This window comes from Cynocephalus volans, chromosome X (genome assembly GCF_027409185.1).
Source record: "Cynocephalus volans isolate mCynVol1 chromosome X, mCynVol1.pri, whole genome shotgun sequence".
NCBI lineage: Eukaryota > Metazoa > Chordata > Mammalia > Dermoptera > Cynocephalidae > Cynocephalus > Cynocephalus volans.
Window position 1 is genome coordinate 8,339,813 of NC_084478.1, and position 19,846 is coordinate 8,359,658.

General features: G+C 46.3%; 1 protein-coding gene across 4 annotated transcripts in view; it reads left to right on the top strand.

Moving 5' to 3' along the window:
* The first annotated feature begins 3,710 nt into the window (after positions 1 to 3,710).
* LOC134366805 (F-box-like/WD repeat-containing protein TBL1X) overlaps positions 3,711 to 19,846 on the top strand; it is a 213,012-nt gene continuing 196,876 nt past the window's right edge. For 2 of the 4 annotated variants that reach the window (XM_063083249.1, XM_063083253.1), the window contains exon 1: positions 5,330 to 5,438. The gene's annotated coding sequence lies outside the window, so the exon portion shown is untranslated. Of the gene's footprint in view, positions 3,856 to 5,329; positions 5,439 to 7,240; positions 7,302 to 19,846 lie in introns of those variants that run through there. The other 2 variants (XM_063083251.1, XM_063083252.1) reach the window with 2 other exon arrangements.

Consider the following 19,846-nt stretch of genomic DNA (forward strand, 5'->3'; position numbering starts at 1 on the left):
ATAACAGTTACATCACATGATAAATTAGTCGGAGATCTCATTTGGCCCCTCTCTCTTCTTTCTAAAAAGATGGTGAGATCCAATTTAACAGTGAGGCAAGTAGATTCTGGAAGTTTGCACCAATATGGGACCATATGTCAGGAGTCTTTGAAAATCAGATGGGCCTGGGAGAAATCAGACATTAGATACAATAGAAACTGGGCAGTAAGTCTTATGAGAAGTTTAATACCTCTTCCTACTGTCTTTCTTTAAAAAAAAATTAATAGACTTTTTTTAGAAGAGTTTTAGATCTACAGGTGGGCCGCTGCAACCCCATGACTGCCACACGCTGGACCCATGCAGTGCAAAGAGCCACTCGTCCTGGGAAAAGGGAGCAGGGTCTGGTGTGGGGAACCCCTCGCCTGGGGAGCCCTGAGGGCCAGAAAGGCAGCCACCTCCTCGCCTGTGTGGCAAGCACGTTTGTGGGGAATCTGGTGCTAAACTATTGGAAGAGGACCTGCTACTGGGTCAGGCTTTTGCATGTAGCAGAGCAGCTCCCTTGCTGCGATTTATTGAGAGTCAGCCCTGGACACAAGGGTTTAAAAGAAAAAGAAAAAGAAAAAGAAAAAAAGTTTTAGATCTACAGAACAATTGAGCAGATAACGCAGAGTTCCCATGTCCCCTCTCCCTCCCCAGCTGCCAGTGTTATTAACATATTGTTAGTATAGTACATTCGTTACTATTAATGAACCAATATTGATACATTATTATTAATTAAAGTCCGTATTTATACAGTGTCATACAGAATAGATTCACTGCCCTAAAAAATCCCCAGAGCTCAACCTGTTTATTCCTCCCTCCCCTGGCAACTGCTGAACTTTTCATCAGCTCTATAGTTTTGCCCTTTCGAGAATGTCATATTGTTGGAATCATGTAGTTTGCAGCCTTTTTAGACTGGCTTCTTCCACTTAGCAATATGCATTTAAGGTTTCTGCATGTTTTTTCGTGGCTTGATAGCTCATTTCTTTTTTATCGCTGAATACTATTCCATTGTGTGGATGTGACAGTTTGTTTATCCCTTCAACCAAGGACATCTCGGTTGCTTCCAGTGTTTGGCAATTATGCACAAAGCTGCTTTCTGTAGTCAAACATAAGTTTTTGACTTAGTTAGGTAAATACCTAGGAGCACAATTTCTGGGTTCTATAGAAAGACTATGATTAGCTTTGTAGGAAACTGCCTAGCTGCCTTCTGAAGTAGCTATACAATTTTGCATTCTCACCAGCAATGACTGAGAGTTCCTATTGCTCTGTATCCCATCAGCATTTGATATTATCAGCTTTTTGGATTTTAGCAATTCTAAGAGGTATGTAGTGGTATATCATTGTTATTTTAATTTGCAATTCCTAGCGATATGTTATGTTCAGCATGTTTCCATATGCTTCTTTGCCATATATATATATATATATACATACATACATACATACATTTTTTTTTTTCTGTATATACCTTTGGTGAGTTTTTTTCGTGATCTTTTGCCTGCTTTTTAATTGTTTTTTATTTTTTTGGTAGTGGCTGGTAAGGGGATCTGAGCCCTTGACCTTGGTGTTATAATACCACACTCTAACCAGCTGAGAGGGTGGTTGTTTTCTTATTGTTGAATTTTAAGAATTTTTTGTATATTTTGAATAGGATTCTTTACCAAATATGGATTTTGCAAATATGAGCGGTCTTCAAAAAGTTCACGGAAAGATTAATATCACCTTTTAGCTCCATTTTTCCATAAACTTTTTGAAGTACCCTCATATTTTCTCCCAGATAGTGACTTATTTTTTCAATCTCTTAACAGTGTCTGTTGCAGACTTTTAAAAATGAAGCCTAACGGCTATGATTTTTAAAAATTTTTGATGGCTGTATTTTACACACATATTTTACATATATTTCTATACACATATATTTTGGGGGGGCTGGCCAGTATGGGGATTCAAACCCTTGACTTTGGTGTTCCAACTTCTGTGTGTTAAATGCGTCCCTCAAAGATTTATGTATTGGAAACCTGACCTCCATTTTAAGAGTGTCAAGAGGGTGGGAAATCCAATTATGGTATTTGAAAGGTGGGGCCTTTCAGAGGTGATTAGACTGTGAGGACTGTGCCCTCATGAATGGGTTGATCCATTCATGGAGTCATGGGTGTGGTTCTGATGGCTTTAGAAGGAGAGTGAGTGAGAAAGTTCTCTTTCTCTTGGTCAGCCCATTCTTACCTAGCATGTGAGTTGCTGTAAAGAGTCACTCCACCAGGAAGAAGGTCTTTACCAGATGTGGACTTTAGACTTTCAATCTCCAAAACTGTGAGAAATACATTTCATTTCTTTGTAAATTGCCCAGTTTCAGGTATTTTGTTATAAGCAACAGAAATGGACTAATACACCAACATTCTTTTTTTTTTCTTTCATAGATCATGCTTTTGGTGTTGTATCTAAAAAGTCACTGCCAAACCCAGGGTCGTCTGGATTTTCACCTATGTCATCTTCTGGGAGTTTTATAGTTTTCCCCTTAACATTTAGGTCCATGATCTATTTTGACTTAATTTTTGTGAAAGGTATAAGGTCTGTATATAGAATCCTTTTTTTTGCATATGAATGTCCAGTTGTTCCAGCACCATTTGTTAAAAAGGAGCCTTTGCTCCTTTGTCAAAGACTAGCTGAGTATATTTGTGTGGGTTCCTACTGCCTTTTAACTAAATTTTCGGCTGCTCATATAGGAAATAGTGATGGCATTTGTTGCAAGCAGATTCTTGTGTTTACCCCTCCCTGCAGTCAGTAACTGAAAATAATTGTGTGGAATACACACATGTGCACATACATATTGCAGTGGATATCTGTGGAAATCATGGTAGCTCACTTCTACATAGTATCTTTTACTTTTGCCAGAGTGCTCTAGCTCCTTTCTGCTCTATTTTATTTCCTTGTTTTCTCCCACTTTACAGGACTGCACATTTGAAAATCGACAAAACAGATAAAATAGCCTAATTTACCACCGACCTACCACCATTTCAGGAAGAGGAGTTTTAGTGATTTTATGATGAATGTAGAAAGTCTCTTTTCCTGTCTTAGGTCTTACAACGTCCCTTGGGGGTCCTATGAGTCTACGATAAAAGCGTGACTCCTTACAGGCAGGAAGACCTTTGGGATTATTGGGATATTACCAAACAGGCAAAATGGATTCTGAGCTCACTTGCACTGTGATTTACCGCCTGTAAAACCTGTCCACACTGGGCCCTGGCTGGAGACTTAGGATTTCCACCTTTTGCTTATCCTTTAAATGATTGACGTCTGACAAATAATCTCCAAGTAATACAAAGAAGCCTTTTAACCAAGTTCAGTTCAGAATTTCCAAGCAGCTAAGGACAAGCAGGGCTGGTCGGGCAGAGGGGCCGGTTTGGTTGCGCAGCTACTCGGGAGTGTGTGGTAGCTGAGGGCCGCGTCCCCGTAAAGCCGAGAGCTGTAATGATGTCAACTTGTTATTTACTTTCCAAATCTGAATGACTGAGCAAGGCGAAAGGAGAATCAATCAACCACAATGTGACCCTACAGGCGGAAAAAACGCAGCGCTCCCACCAGCAGGCGGTGGGGGAAGGGAAGCACGTGTAACCGGGGCAGGGTTGCATCATGAGCTCGCTGGGGTTTTCTATTGCACCCTTCGTTTTTTCGATTGCATGTAATGCCTCAGCATCAGTCTGCACAAGCCCAGGGAGCCCGGGAGCAACGAGGGGCAGGCTCAAGGGAAGGCCCCACCAAGTCTTTTTGGGGGCCCTTGAATGGCAACTGATACATAATAAGACACAATCTATTCTGCTGATTCACAATTATGGAGACTGTGTAAGTGTGTATTTTTTTGATGTGCTCTAATAATGGTGTAGCAACAGTCGTTTTACATCATTGACGTTTTACAGCAGTATTTTGCAGGGTAGTTTTTAGGTCCGCCTTTTTGATGGAGGACCAGCCCCTTAAAAACTCACCTCGGGTCCCCCCTCCCCCAGCAACCAGAACAACAAATGGTCTAGTGTTCAAGGAAGGAGCAAGCAAGGTGATAGTTTAAATTGCTGAGTGTACAGGGCTCTTAGCGCGGAGCTCATTAGATACCAAAGGGAGGGGCAAAGTTATTTAAAAAATATTCAGCCAGGCAGACACCAAAGGTACTGGGGAGGAGGATCGGATGTTTGTTTAATTGAATTAAGGCCGGGAGTGGTGGGGAATCGTCGCCAACGTGGAGGGGAAGGAGCGCTGGGGACTTGGGTGCACCAGGGTTGGGCCGTATAAGCCTTTGCAACTTAAATCACTTTGCAAACGCCCGAGGTCTGAAGCCTGGGGTGGGGGTGAGGAGGTCGGAGGGCCCGGGTCTCCCCAAACCCGGAGCTCCCCCACCCGGCTCCCGGCGCCCACTGTGTGTGTTTCTCGCCAAGCATTGCCGGCTGTTCCCGGGAGGTGTTTTGCAAAGATCCGGGCTCTGCCTGAGTTCTCCCTTTTTGGGGTGGGGGAAAGGCCATTGGGGTGTCCTCTAAGCCGCCGATTTTGAGGGAGATGCACCCTCGGGCAGGTTGCACGGGGTGCTGTTGGGGCAGTTGGGCGACTTCTTTTTTTGAGGTGGGGAGGGTGCTCCAGCAATGGCCCGGGTTCCCCTCCCCCCGGACACCGCGGGGTGGCCCGGGTTCCCGTCCCTTCGAGGCAGTCAAGGAAAGGCTGGGTTTGGGAGTGGGTGGGTGTAGGCCCGGGATCCTCTTATTTCCTCTGAAGGCCACGGAGACAGGTTTTGGAGCAAGTGGGCAGAGGCCCGGGTCCCCTCACCTGCCCTAGGCGTGGGGGGAGGGGACAGATTGGGATGAGGTACTGTGTAGGGACGCAGGTCCCTCTGCCTTGGGGGAGGGGCTGGGTTGGGGCTCGGGTCGTCCCTAGGAGCCTGGGGGGAGGGGCAGGCCTGAAGTCCCTATCCTCCGTGGGGGAGGGGCTGGTTTGGGACGCAGGGTCCCCTTCCCCCAGCCTTGGGGCCACCCCCCCGGCCGTGGGGAAGGGGCGGGCCGTGGCGGCGGAGGCGGGCCCCCCCCTGCCGGGCCGGCGCGCTCGCGGCCGCTCCCCCCGGAGGTCACTGCCCGTGCCGGTCCCTCCCGCCGTCCCGCCCTCTCCCGCCGCCGCCGCTCCCGCCCCAGAGCCCCCGCCCCGCCGCCGCCGCCGCCGCAGCGCCCTCCGGCCGCCATTCGGCAGCGAAACTTTCCAGCGCCCGCGCCCTCTCGGGGACTCGGCGGCGGCGGGGCGGGGGCGGCCCGGGGGCGGCGCTCGGCTGCTCCGGGGCGCCGGGCCCTCCTCGGCCGCGGCACGGCCCGGGCTCGGCGACGGCCGGCCGGAGAGAGGCACGGAGCGCGGCCGGGCGCGGCGGCGCGGCCACAAGTTTCGCCGGTGGCGCCGAGGTGAGTGCGCGGGGCCGGCGCGGCCGCCGGGGGCTGGGGCTGGGGCGGCGGTGGGGGTGGGGCGCAAACTTCTGCGGCGCGGGGGGCGGGGATGACTCCCCCCGGGGGTCCCGGTGGCGGATCGGGGCGCCGGGACGCTGCGCCCGCCCCGGGGGTTCCTGGAGTGGAAGGTGCCCAACTGTCCCCGCGGCGCTCGACTGGGGTGCGGCGCGCCCTGGAGGCTGAACAATACCCCGGGCGGCCGCTCCCAAAGTGACGGCGCGTGGGGGCGGGCGGAGGCGGCGAGGGGGCTCTTTTGCTTTGCGGAGGGGGAGGCGGCCGCTAAGTTTAGGGAAGCGCCCACGTTCTCCCCACCGTGCCCCTTTGTCTGCCCATCCCGGGGCTCGCTGGGCCAAGCCGCGCCGCCGCGGGCCGGAGGGGCCGTGGCGGGATCCCCCGGGGGGAGGGGAGCCCATTCATCCCCGGGGCGCGCGGGCCGGCCCGCCCCGACCTGCGTGGAAGCGCGGGGCGCGCAGTGGAGAGAGGGGCGGGGAGGTGGCGCGGCCCCGCGTCTGCCCAGGTTCTGAGGCGCAGAAACTGTCAAGGAAGTCGGGAGCCCCCTCCCCTCCGTCCCCCGGCCCGAGCGCGGGGACGGGGCTGGGGCCACACCGGTGGGCGGGGCGCCTCTGGCCAGGCGGGGGTCTGCACCGCGCGGCCTGAGGCGGGTGCAGACCTGTTGCTCCTGGCGCAGGGGATGGGGGGGTCCCATAGACCCTAAGCTCCGGCCCTGCTCCCCAGGGGGACCTTCCGTGACCGAGGGCTGGTGCTCGGAACGGGGGCTGCGCCTTCCGGAGTCGGCGATCGCCGAGTGTGTGACAACTTTGGGTCGCTGGAGGCCTGGCCGCGTTGGGAGAGGGCCTGGATTTCACGTGCATCGCCCGTGCGCGGTCAGGCACGGGCACGGGCACGGGCCCGGGCTCGGGCTCGCTCAGTGCACTGCCTCGTGTCCTCGCAGCAACTGCGTCGGGCACTGCAGAAAGTTAGGGTCCGGCGTGTTTCTTTTCGACTGGGTGGTTTTGTGGAGCAAAACCTAAAAGGAAACAAAAGCCCACCCCCTGTTGCATTTGCAACTGTCTCTGCTTTGCATTGTCATGTGTGGCTTGACCTGACTCCTGGATGTTTTTCTCTCCTGACACGCCTCCCGAGTCCCTGATTTAACCTGGAAGGGGAGGGGCAGGACTCTAGACTTGGCGCGGGGTGGGGTGGGGGTGGGGAGGGGAGGAAGGTGCCAGGCGGTGGCTTCGGGGTCGGAAATGGCTCTGGACGATTGTATGAAGCGTTACAACGAGTCATTCCTAGAAAAGATGCAATTAGGAAAAAATAAAGAATGTTGAGTATGGAACTGTTAAGACGTTAAGACAACGCTTTTATTTTAAAGGGTACCCATGTCTCATCCTGTCGAAAAACACCCAGCTGGATAACTAATACAAGGATAAAAGTTTAAGTTCTTCGCGTGATCCACGTGTTAACATGGTCCCTTAAGGCGATTCCAACCCTTAATTGAACACACACCTGTGGGACAAAAATGGAGATTTTTGGTGTAGCGCTGCTGCCCCCACCCCCATGAATTGTGCCTCTTGAATGGACCCAGAGAATTTCACTCTGCCAGTAGTTTTAAGGAGGAAGTGGATTGTAAAAAATAACGACGACTTTACTGTGGACACACTTAGAAGTGAATGTTTCGAAATCTGGACTTTTTTCATCAGTTGTTTCTGTACCACCGATTCTATATGATAGCATCTTAGTAAGAAGATACTTTTTCTACTTTTATGGTGATGGACAAATGTTCATTCAAAAATGTACTGAGCTGCCGCTAGAAGCCAGGTACTGTGCTAAGCCCAGGGGACCCCAGGAGCACGACAGAGCCCCTTTGGGGGACACTGGGAATGGGGGTGCGGTGGGGGTTGGGCACTCCCCAACAGCAGGGTGTGCTACCTGTATCCTCGGGCATTTCTTCTTAATCTTCTTTTATCCAGGGCTGAGTGAGTCCAGGAGTTAAGAATATCTTTTAAATTTCATGCATTGATCCTTAAATCTCCCAAACCTCACCACTCCTGGAAGTTTGGGCATTTTAATGAGCTGTGTCGGGATATTGCGTGGTGTGGTGTGGGGCTTAGAATTGTAGTTGGCTTTGAATCCACTTTGACCTGTTGGAGCTCAGTTTTCTCATCTGTGTGATAGCGTCATGAGCCTGCCTGGCTGGGCTATTAGGAGGGTTTCTATGGGGTCTGGAGACAAAGTGGTGAATGGACCCCCTGAGTCTACCTCCATCACGGCAGGTGGCATCATGACAGATACCGTTTGGTGAGAAAAGCAGCCTTTATCCTCATTTGGCCTGAACTCGTGAAGGGGGCCCAGCATGTTCGTGCTGTGCGGTTGACCAGTTGTTTGACCTCGAACTCCTGCAGCTTCTTTGAGCGTTGTTTTCTATGTATAAAAATAAAAAGGAGAACTGAAATAGTGGTCCTCACTGGATAGTGCGAGTGCCAAAAGAGAATGTATGTATCAGTTTTTTTGAAAATACAAGGCCTCTTGCAAATTTTAGTTGTTGCTCTTGTGCGAATAGAATAATTGTCTTTCCATAACTTGAATGCCATGCACTGAGGATTTTACAGGCATTTACAGCCCATGGATAGTAATTATTGTTTTCAGTGTGCAGCAGAGGACACTAACATTCATAGATGTTAAGTAACTTGCTAGTACAGAGTGGAGGGAAGATGGTCCAATTCCCAAAGCTCAGCTCTTAAGCTTGGTGTTATTTTGCCTACATGCCTGTTCAGTGTGGATCTGCCCATTGAAGACAAAAGATCTATAAACTACAGACACACACATACGGGAGAATCTATATTGAATGTGTTCATAAGAATCTATATACATATAGATGTATCTCAAGTGAATCAAGGAAGGTTGACCACAGTGGAGCGATTATTTTCTTCTATAGCTTTGTCTTTGGATACGTAGCCACTAACCACATATGGATATTTAGGCTTCACTTAGCTGAAAATAATACCAATTTGTCAGTTGCAGTAGCCATATTTTACTTCTCAGTAGCTGCATGTGGCGAGGTGGCCACCATATGGAACAGTACAAAACTTGCAGAAAGTTCTGTCGGAGTGTGCTACTTGGCAGTTACCACAGTGAAACCTTAGTAAAGAAAAAGGAGAGTTTGTGTATTTTTTTGTTTGCAATAATTCACAGGTAATTTTTTTAAAAAAGGCCCATTTCAAGCAACCCAATTAAAAAATGGGCAAAAGAGCTAAGCAGGAATTTCTCTAAGGAAGATATACAAATGGCCAACAGACATATGAAAAAATGCTCAACATCACTCAGCATCCGGGAAATGCAAATCAAAACTACACTTAGATACCATCTCACCCCAGTTAGGATGGCTAAAATCCAAAAGAGTCTGAACGATAAATGCTGGCGAGGTTGCGGAGAAAAAGGAACTCTCGTACATTGTTGGTGGGACTGCAAAATGGTGCAGCCTCTATGGAAAATGGTATGGAGGTTCCTCAAACAATTGCAGATAGATCTGCCATATGACCCAGCTATCCCACTGCTGGGAATATACCCAGAGGAATGGAAATCATCAAGTCGAAGGTATACCTGTTCCCCAATGTTCATCGCAGCACTCTTTACAATAGCCAAGAGTTGGAACCAGCCCAAATGTCCATCATCAGATGAGTGGATATGGAAAATGTGGTACATCTACACAATGGAATACTACTCTGCTATAAAAAAAAAAGAGTGAAATACTGCCATTTGCAACAACATGGATGGACCTAGAGACAATTATATTAAGTGAAACAAGTCAGGCACAGAAAGAGAAATACCACATGTTCTCACTTACTGGTGGGAGCTAAAAATTAATATATAAATTCACACACACACACAAAAAAAAACCGGAGGGGGGGGGAAGAAGACATAACATCTACAATTACTTGAAGTTGATACGACAAGCAAACAGAAAGGACATTGTTGGGAGGGAGTGGGGAGAGGGAGGAGGGAGGGAGGTTTCAGTGATGGGCCACAATAATCAACCACGTTGTATATCGACAAAATAAAACTAAGGGAAAAAAAAAAAAAAAAAGGCCCATTTCAGACGGTGATTTGCCCAGGCAAGTGATTTCAGTGAATGGGTTCTTAACCTGAAATTGACAGCTATAGTTTTAGATTGAGGTGTTTTGGACCAATTTCGAGTTAGAAAACCAGAACTCAGGCTGAGTTCTGCCACTGAGTGTTAAATTTTTGGCAAGGCATTTAGCTGTTCCATCCCTCAGTTTGCCTATCTGAAAAATGGCACTCCCAGTCCCCAATGAACATCCCTCGAGATGGTGTAGAGGGAAGGCTCAAGGCAAATGGGAAGTGTCGCTGTCCGTGAGGGTCCTGTGCTGGTGACTGAGTGTTGGACCCTGTCCCATATTCTCAAACCCTTGCTCCCCACCCCCTCCTTGACTTTTAAGTCCTAAGTATTAAAGTTGAAACTCTTGAAGTCAAAACCTAACATGTGAAGAGGCTTATAAGGAAGCCTTCCCACCAGGTGAGACATCACAGTAGTCAATGTACTTTAAAAAAAAAAAAAAAAAAAAAAAAGCGTGGCTGAGTGTTAGCTGTTTCCTGCACTCTGAGCCCCTGAGTCAGTATGTTATTTTTATTACTTAGTGAATGTGTCATTTGCATAGTTCTTTGTATTTTTATAGCAATGGGGTACAAATTTTATTTGTAAATGAGGCTGGGGGAGAAACCCAGCTTTGTGTCTGTGTGGGAGGTGACTTCCCAGACTCCTGACCCGCCCTTTGTGCTCACTTTTGCTTCTTGTCAGGACTCTGGTGGAACCATCAGCCTTTGGCTGGAAGGATGTGCAAACCTGGGGCGCCCGCCACTCTCTGCAGAGGTGGAAAAAGGGTCCCTTACAGAGGGAGGCCCAGGAAAGCCATCTCCCGTAGGTCCTGAGTGTCAGGAATTCAGATTCTCTGCTGCATTCCTGCTGAGTAGCAGAACCCCTCACCTCTTCCCCGTGCTCTGCACCGGGCCACGTGCACCCCCTGGCCTAGGTGATCATCGTGGTTTCTCTGCCGGGGGCGGCAAGACCGTTTTTGTCCCCCTTCGTCCCCCTTAAAAAAAAAAAAGTTGTACACTGTATCCAATAAGTTGTTAATCTTTCACCACCAAATACATTGAGAAAACAGTTCCAGTCAGGAAGCAAGACTAAAGTCCTTTTGTAAACACTATTTTTTTCTAAGTTGGAAAGATAAACTTTCTTTTCCATAGCTATTTTTAGTGTGAAGGAAGTAACTGACCTCTCCAGGCGGAGGCTGGATGCAAGTGTCCCCCCGGGGTCCTGCTCCGTCCCCCTTCCCTCCTCTCCTGCCTTTCTGCCGGGCTCCACCACATGGACCGTGCAGGCCAGATGGGCAGAAGTGGAACCCGCCAGAACCAAAATAAAAGCTGGGTGTGGGAAGCGACTAAAAAATCAACATTTTATAAAGGGCAAAGAGAGCCTCGTCTGAGAACAGGAGTTTAGAATCTCGAGGGAAAGCGCATCGTTAACTTGCCTTGAGAGGGTTATTGCTCTTGCTGGGCCCCCTGCCTGGCCAGCCTATTAAATATTTAGGGAGAATCCGCTGCTCGCTTGAAAATCACCGAAGTCAATTGGAAGTCATTAAAAATATGGAATTGGAGCAAATTTAAAGTTAAAACAGAGGAGAGAATATGTTTCTTTTATAAAGGACGTTGGGTACCATTTTCTTTCTTTTCTTAGACTTCTTGACTGATGAGAACAGGGAGATCTAGATGGGGCTTGACATGCTTGTCCAAGAGAAAGGGAAGTCTGAAAAAATGAAGGTGGAGAAGATGGTTGTTTATAGCAAAGGTATTGTCCACATTGGGCTCTAGAATGTTGTGTCAACTAACGGTTCTCGATTGAGGAAGTCTTGCCCCCCACAATCAAGGGGCATTTGCCAATGTCTGGAGACATTTTGGATTGTCACAGCTGCTGGGGTGTGAGGGCTGCTTCTGGCGTCTAGTGGGTGGAGACCAAGAATGCTGCTGAACACCTATAGTGCACAGGACAGCTGTCACTACAGAGAATGATCTGACCCCAAATGCCAGGAGGGCCGAGAAACCCTGAGTTATACAGTCAACTGTGCAATCCTGTTTTGGTCAAGGTCCATGGGGATGCCAGGGAAAAACAAGTGAGAGAGTGAGAGTGAGAGTGAGAGTGAGAGTGAGAGTGAGAGAGAGAGAGAGAGAGAGAGAGAGAGAGAGAGAGAGAGAGAGAGAGAGAGAACACACACATAGACACATACGTACACATATAGACATACATGCATATACACGCACACGCACTTGCTCTCTAGCAATTTGCTTGCTTTTCATATCTTTTTCCTTCCCTCTTAAATTTCAGGGCTAGTTTTTAGTATATTATATATAAATACTAATATATATATATAATATACTCCACCATGGTGTGTGGTGACTAAGAAACCTCAGAGTGTGGAGGCAAAGGATTGTCTGGAGTATTTGCTGCTTGCGAGACTCTGGGTGTTGCTCTGTCTCCTTTCCTACAACAGCCAAGGGAGCAGTTTGGGGCAGCTGGGTGGGACCTGCATTTTACTTGTAGAAGGCCTCATCCACGTGTCAGGAGGAAGAAGACACGTGGAGTGCCGTTCTGCTGTGGCCTGGTTGTCCTGGGCCAGCCCCCAGCCTCTCTGTGCAAGTGAGCCCCAGAGGAGCCACAAGCCCAACCTGGCCGGGGGGATTCTGGGCTTCCACTGGTCATGGGACAGGTGACAGGGCTGTGAGAGGGGCCTGCTTTGCAGCCAGCTCTCTGTGCACTGACGGCATCTTTGGGCAAATCAATGAACTTGTCTAGCGTTGATTTTCTCATTGAGAGAGGAGAGATGGAGGGGGGGGGCAGGGAACGAGGACACTGAGAGTAAAATTGATTTCTCAGGCTTGTTTTGTTCAAGAAAATGCATTTCTCAGGCTTCCATTAAAGGAGATAATATTGTTATAATGCTTGGAGCTCAACATGCTTATATTTTCCTCTACTCTCAAGTTGGAAATTGGGTTTGAAAATATATCTTTATCTGTTATGATGCTGTCTAGCAATTTTCTTGCTTTTTGTGTGGGTCTTTCCCCCTCCCCCTCTTGTGTAATTATTGATGCTCCTTTACTTAGGATGGGGTTATGTCTAGATAAATGCATCGTAAAGTCCAACCATTGTAAGTCAGGGACTGTCTGTATATCTATATAATTATATCTATGTAATTAAAAAAAAATTACTGTATGGCAAAATTGACTGTTTTTCTCTCTGGGTGTACAGTTTTATGAGTTTTAACATGTGCATATATTTATGTGACCACCACCATAATTTGGATACAGAATAATTCTGTCACCTCAAAGAAGTCCATGGAACTGTCTCCCATAGTACCTCCACAGTCACCCCTTCCCCTGCCCAGCTGCTCTACTCTCCAGGTCTTGGGGGTCACATTTTATTTAACACATGATGAAATGCCTTATGGAGAATCGCTCTGTGCTTCTAGCACCTTCCTTGATTCTTCTCTCTCATGGCACCTGAGTTTTATGCTTTTGCACGTTGCAGCCAACCTGCCTTCCTCAGAGTTTTGCACTGTGGGTGTTGTCAAAAGCCAGGAAAAGAACAGCTTACTGCTTCTGAATGTGTCTGAGAAACCCTGGTGAAAAATACCAGTTGTTTTGTTGGGGCTGCTGAAGATGTGCTCTTTTTTCTATGGCAGTTAATTCTTGCTGCCAAGTGGGTTGAGATGGGATATTTTTGTTGCACATTTAGAGAATGTTACCCTAACCTTTTTGCTCAGTATGACTGAAAGACAGTATATCACATGTATCAGAAGGTTAAAGTCGTGGGTTCAATTTCAAAAACAGGACACTTATACATTGAGAGGTGTTGCTGTTTTCTTATGTGGGTGAATCAAGTGAATATAAAATAACAAAGTGTCAAGTTGCTTTTGATTAGTTGGTTGTTAAAATAAAATGAATGATTGTGTTTCTGTTGCTGTATAGTTGCTGACCGTAACTGCGTGTGTCCTCCCTGGTAGCCATCACGGTTGGATGAGTGACTCTTGGGGCTGCTTTTCAACCTCACAGCTGTGCAGATTTTAATTTAGAAGGGGGATACTGCTTCAGTGTTGGGTGGGCCTTTTTGAAAATTAAAAAAATTTTTTTTTTACTGCTTAAGGATGATGGTAGTTTTATGTTAACTAAACTCTGGGGTAAACTGACGTTTATGTCCCATGCCTGGACTATCATTTTTCCCACGATTAGAATAAGCAATATTTTGGTTAACATTGATAAGTTAGTTGCATATTTTAGTTAAAACAAAACAAAACAAAAACCGACAATGATTCAGAAGACGCTTTGGGCTGTTGGGTGCCTCTGAATAATTCTTGTGACTGTTGTAGTTATCCTGTCTCAGGAGACCCCGTAAAATAAGCACAAACAATGCTGACGGCAGAATTCACAGTGTTTATTCTTGACCAGGGTGTCTGCCTCAAATTCCTGTCATTTTTTCCTATCGTGATGGATGTAGCTGGAATGCTTAAAAGAAAACATGAGAGCTTTCCTTGCTTGCTTTCCTTGAGCCTGGAACCTAGAGTATACCCCCAGATAGACTGCGCCCAACCCTGTCCTTTCTGGAACGCTTGCCACCAAACCCCGTTGGAGCACTGAGGCCGGGGGTGGGGGGCCCTCTCCAGCCTACTAACCTTCCCGGCTGTCCACGAAATGGAAAACTTCCTTCAAGTCTATTGAGAGCTGGATCCTCAACGCCATCCACGTTGGAGCAAGAGCAGAAAGGTACGTGTCCCCTCCTGGGTAGCTGGACTCATTACTGTTATCGACTTGCCTGTTGTCGTTAGGCTCTGGAGTCAGCGAACATGCGGCGTTCAGTTCTGCAAGCATTTCTGCCTGTTTGAATTTCCTGATAGGTGGAGACTTGGACAAAAAGAAACTTGCTGTATCTGGTGCCATTTTATTTCTTAAATCGGTAGTAACAGTCACAGTCATGGGCCGCTTTGCAATGGGGGATACGTTCTGAGAAATGTGTCGTTAGGTGATTTTGTCGTCCTGTGAACATTATACAGTGTACTTAACACAAACGAGGCTGGTATAGCCTACTGGGCTGGATGGTAGAGCCATTATAATCTGTGGGCCATCATATATGTGGCCTGTCGTTGGCATGTACTGTGGTGAGACCATATGAAATCACCTTAAGAACTGGAGAACACATCAGCCCTACTGAGCTGCGATGTTCCTTTCCCGTGCGCTGCAGGTAATTCTCAGTCCTAACCCCGTCACCTGTGCTCCTCCCGTTATCCATCCTATCTTAACATCCATCTGAAGATGAGAAATGAAGTCGAGTTGGAGGTCCGGTGCCAAAGGCATGTGATGTAAAAATCTACAGCACCAGTATGCAAACGTAATTCCCAGCATCTATACAAATATAGGTGGCATCACAGTTTCAGATTGTATTTCTGAAAAGCAGCAGTGCATGCAGGGAATTGATATCCCTACCATTTTGTTCATTTGGGGAACAGATTAAACTTGGGTCCTTGCCTGAAGTTTTTTCCCAACAGAATCTTACCAGGTATTTTAATCCCATGAAACTTTAATGCCAGCTCCATGTGGAATTCGAACTTAAGATTTCAAAATTAAAAACTTGAAAACGGCAGTTGCCTGTATCTGATATTTGCAGGTCAGGTTTAGAGACATGGTTTGGTTTAACCCTTAATTTGATTATGAAAAAAAATCACATTAGGTTTGTATTTCTAAGACACACTGCTGATTCTATGCCGATTTCAACCATTTACAGTGATCTGTATCAGAAAGCTTCCCAAGAAAAAGAAACCTTTGAGGGTGCACCCAGCTCAGAAGTTGATGAAAATAAGAATTAATGATCTCATGAGTCCCATACATGACAGAAATTAATTGTAGACCAGATGAAAACAAGGGGAGGAGCCTGTGTAAATTAGAGTTGCTTTATGCATTTCACGGAACGCTGATAAATTTCATGGGATTCCAAGGATATTTAAACCAGTAGTCTCCAAATTTGGGGGAGGGGGAAGGGACAGCAATAACTTGTCACAGGTTTTAATTCTTAAAGGGGTCTTCCAGGTGAGTTTCATGCCCTCCGGCCGGTGCACAATAAAATTTATTAGAGTGCAGAAGGAAACTATGAAAATGTCCATTTATTGTTTCATCTAATATTTATAAAATAGCTATTTTTGGTCTGTGAACAATGCATGTGATTATAGTTGAATATTGTATATAGTTGGGAAATAAATCACATGAGTTTGGGGCACATGCTCAAAGCTTTTTCACTGATATGGATATGCAGTGACCAGGCATTCAGAGGTGACTAATTTAGGTCCTCAGAGTCTGGGAGATGGGTGATATAAAAGTCCCTGAGTGCAGCTGGGACACAGTTGTACTTCTTTTCCTCTGCCTGCAGCTGCCCAGGTGTGTGTCTGTGGTGGTGGTGGTGGGCTGTGTGTGTGTGTGTGTGAAATGACTTTCAGATCTACCAGCTTAAAGGCTGGACATTGCTCCAGAGGTTCACGTGTTAGTGATTTGACTTAGAGAAGAATGAATGTGCAGTGACAAGGTACCATGCACATTTTGGATCTAGTGGATTTTGTGTTTTTTTTTTTTTTTTTTTCTTTTGGTTTTTTTTTGTGACCGGTAAGGGGATCGTAACCCTTGGCCTGGTGTCGCCTGCACTGTGCTCAGCCAGTGAGCGCACCGGATCCGAACCCGCGGCCTCGGCGCTCCCCCCTTGTGTGTTGTTTTTAAAGCTGAAAAAATATTTATGTTTTAGAACTAGATGACAGTGTCTCAGTTGCAGGTGTGTGAGGAAACCTTGGAAATGCTTCTTAAGCATTTCATGACTCTGCACCGTTTTCATAATCACTTAATTCTGTTTATAAATCAGCTGCTTTCATTGACAGATGCCCTTGGGGCTGGGAAGGATTAGGTGTTTTGTTGAAGAAGTGGTTCAGACTTTAAAAGACAGCAACATGGGATAGTGCTGGAATTGGCTGTTTATTTGTTGCGGTTTTTTTCCCCCTGGAGACATATTTCGTCCATCATGGTGATTATTAATTTTTTTTTTTTTTTAGAGAAGACTGCCATTTTAGTTGGTGCTACGTTAGTGGTATTACAGAGTGAGTAAACAAACAAAAAAATTATGTTCATAACTCAGACCGCATTGTGGGCTGTGGAGGTGAGACATGGGACTCACCTCCAAACTTAAGGTCTTTTGGCTGAGCTCATTTGCTGAGAATGGCTGAAGGTTTGGTCTCCATGAGACCTAAATGTGAACCTTGAGTTTTCCAGACCAGGTTTTTTGTTTGTTTAACTGGGAAGGACAGACATATCAGCTTTGTTTTTTGGGTATAATTTTTGGTGTTCTCATCTATTTTCCCCTTTGCGAATGTTGACTTCACAGTGTAACTTTGTATATAAAATGATGCTCAGATACTTGCAGAGTGCATGGAAAGCCTGCAGGGAACAATACTTGTAGATTTCTGTATAGACAGGACTCCTCATGCCAAATGTCATCAATGCTTGTCAGGATCTATGTAGACATTCATTTGTCCTTTGGTAAACTGAAATATTTTTCTGTACTTAACCGCCCCCCCCAAACCAGAAACGATTGCTTCTCTTTATAGGAACCCACTGTCAAGAGAGAGAAGAGAAACAGGAAGTAGAATTTTTTACTATCTCGATTTATGCACCTGTCTCTTCTCTCCAGAGGTCAACACATTTAAGCGCCTATAATAAATTTAGTTATAATGAAGTGTAAAGCAGATGCAGAGTATATTTGGGAATATACCTTGTTTGCCCCCACTGCCCAGTCTCTTTAGGAGGAAAGAGAAATTACAATGTTTTTATTTAGCCAGGCAGGTGTTGGCTTCACATTGGAAGGAGGGCAGTGAGACCAGGGAATTGCTTCAGCTCTGGGCTGGAATCCTCTTTGCTGTGGAGTGACAACACTGATAATTATTCATTTGATTATTTGCCAGCCAAATCACCCTATGTAGTATTTCAGAAATGTATCTTGGAGCACGGCCCTAAATAGACTGTTCTCTGAAGGCTGCAGCAGAGTTGATTTTGTTTCCTAAGTGCACATTTCATGTGCTCGTGAAATGCAGGTACCGGTGTAGAATTTCTGGGAGTTGGAGGCGGAGGTGGTGGAGGAGCCAGAGTGCAGGTGACGAGTGAGGCCAAATGGTAAAAGGCAGGGGACATGAAATCTGCGAGTGTACTAGCCTTCCAGAGAGAACAGAAAAACAGTTCCTTGACAGCGTTGTTGAAGTACCGTTTACATAATTTACACCCAGGAAGGTAGTTACTTCTCCTTAGGAAGATGGGCTTATTAAAATTAGCTATCTTCATTTTTCCACAGAAATAAAAATCAAATCAATTTTAGTTCAAATAATTGTATGTGCAGCTACATAATTGGAAATCTGAAGTTAGCAAAATTATATAACCCCAGTTAATTACATTAGTGTACTCAGACTAAATATAGAATAAGATTAGCTCATGGAAACATTTCATTTTTATCTCAGTCAGTGCGGCTCATATCCACCCAGCAGTTAGTTTCTAGTTACATTTTGCAATGTTTTGAACACCCTGCATGTGTTTTCAGAAAAGTTAGTGGAAACAAGAGACTATATGTTTTAATGAATTCCCAATTCATCTTTAAGTATAAAAACACAGGGTAAGTTGTCCTTTTGGAATTTTATGTTCTTTATATTTTATACCTGCCACCAAGGGGGGCAATTTGGGGGGAGGGTTCTTGCTCCCATTTTTCTGTGTGGCTTTTGCTTTAAGGAAAATTTGGGCTCAGCTCATAGTTTGCTATGTAAAAGTAAATGTTCAACCTTCCCTAATTTCCTGTTGAGTTTGCTTTTCCATTCCGTGTTCTATATTTGGACAACAAATATATTTTTCTGCATGGGTGTCCGGTGGCCCAGATGGTCATCGGAGTGAAATGTCTCTGTCCACACCACTGGGTTGGGCAGTTAGCTGTAGTGTTTGGCTTTCTCATAGAAAGGAGTCGCCTGGTAGATTTGGGTTGGGCAGTGGTTTGCTTTGCAAGCTGTGTGTTAGACTTTGTTTCCTCTGGGCTGGCCATAGATGTTTGCTTTCCCTTGGGTTGCCAAGATGTCAGCTTGCGGTTTTCATTTAACATAGAACCTTTAAGTCTGACTTAAAATCAAGTTGACTTTTGTTTTGGCGGCTGGCTGGTGCAGGGCAAGTTGATCTTAGACAATGTTACTGAAGTTTAAATAATATACCATAAAAATCACCCTATGTAAGAGTACAATTCAATGATTTTTAGTATATTAACTGAGTAGTGTAAATATCACCATTGTCCAGTTTTAGAATATTTTCATTCTCCGGCAAGATCACTGGGGTCCAGTCTTTGCTCCCCCTACCACCAGCCATAGGCAGCCTCTAATCTTCTATCTCTGTATATGCCCCTTTTCTGGGTATTTTAAGAATGAGCATTTCTGTGCTTGTTGAGTTTCTGGATGGTGAGACCCGACCTAGTAATCTTGCTTCCTACCCCTACCCCCAGGAATAGGTGGGGAGCAGAGGAGAAGGCCAGTATAATAGGCATCCTGCCTCAGTTTCCTCATCTGTAAAGTCAGGATAACGATGCATTTTTTGCAGGCTGTGAATGTGAAAGCATGTGGAAAGTAATTAGCTCAGAATCCGGCGTACAGCAGGAGCTCATTTTTTGTATAAGTTTGTATTAACAGTGGGGAATAGGGCATAAAGGGTCCCATTTGACAGGTGAGGAGATCAGAGAAGAGCGGTCTCTAGAATGGTGGGCTAAGGCCCTGGAGGGCTGAGGACATGACCACAGGGCCAACACCTCTTCGTGCTTCCTCTTGAAATCACCTCCCTGCGTTCATCATGGCATCGCTAGGCTTGGAGGAAAGTTGGAGATAGTGGCCCAGGATGTACCTCAACCAGGGGCAGTTTTTGCTCCCAGGGGACATTTTTGGTTGTTACAGATGAGGAAGGGGTGCTCCTGGCATCTGGTGGGTAGGGGCCGGGGATGGCCTCCTGCAGGGCAGAGGATGGGCCCCCTCTGCCAACAAAGAGCTATCCAACCCCAAAAGGTCAATAGTGCCAGGGTTAAGAAACCCTGCCTTAGTTGCTTTGAGCTTGGTGGTAGTTTTAAATGAGTCACTTGGATCCTCCATAAAGACTTACTGAAGTCGAAGAACTAAAAACTCCCATTGGGCTTATAAAAGAAATACAAACATCGTTCACTCTTCATACGTTCCAGGGAAATAGGGATTTTTTTTTTT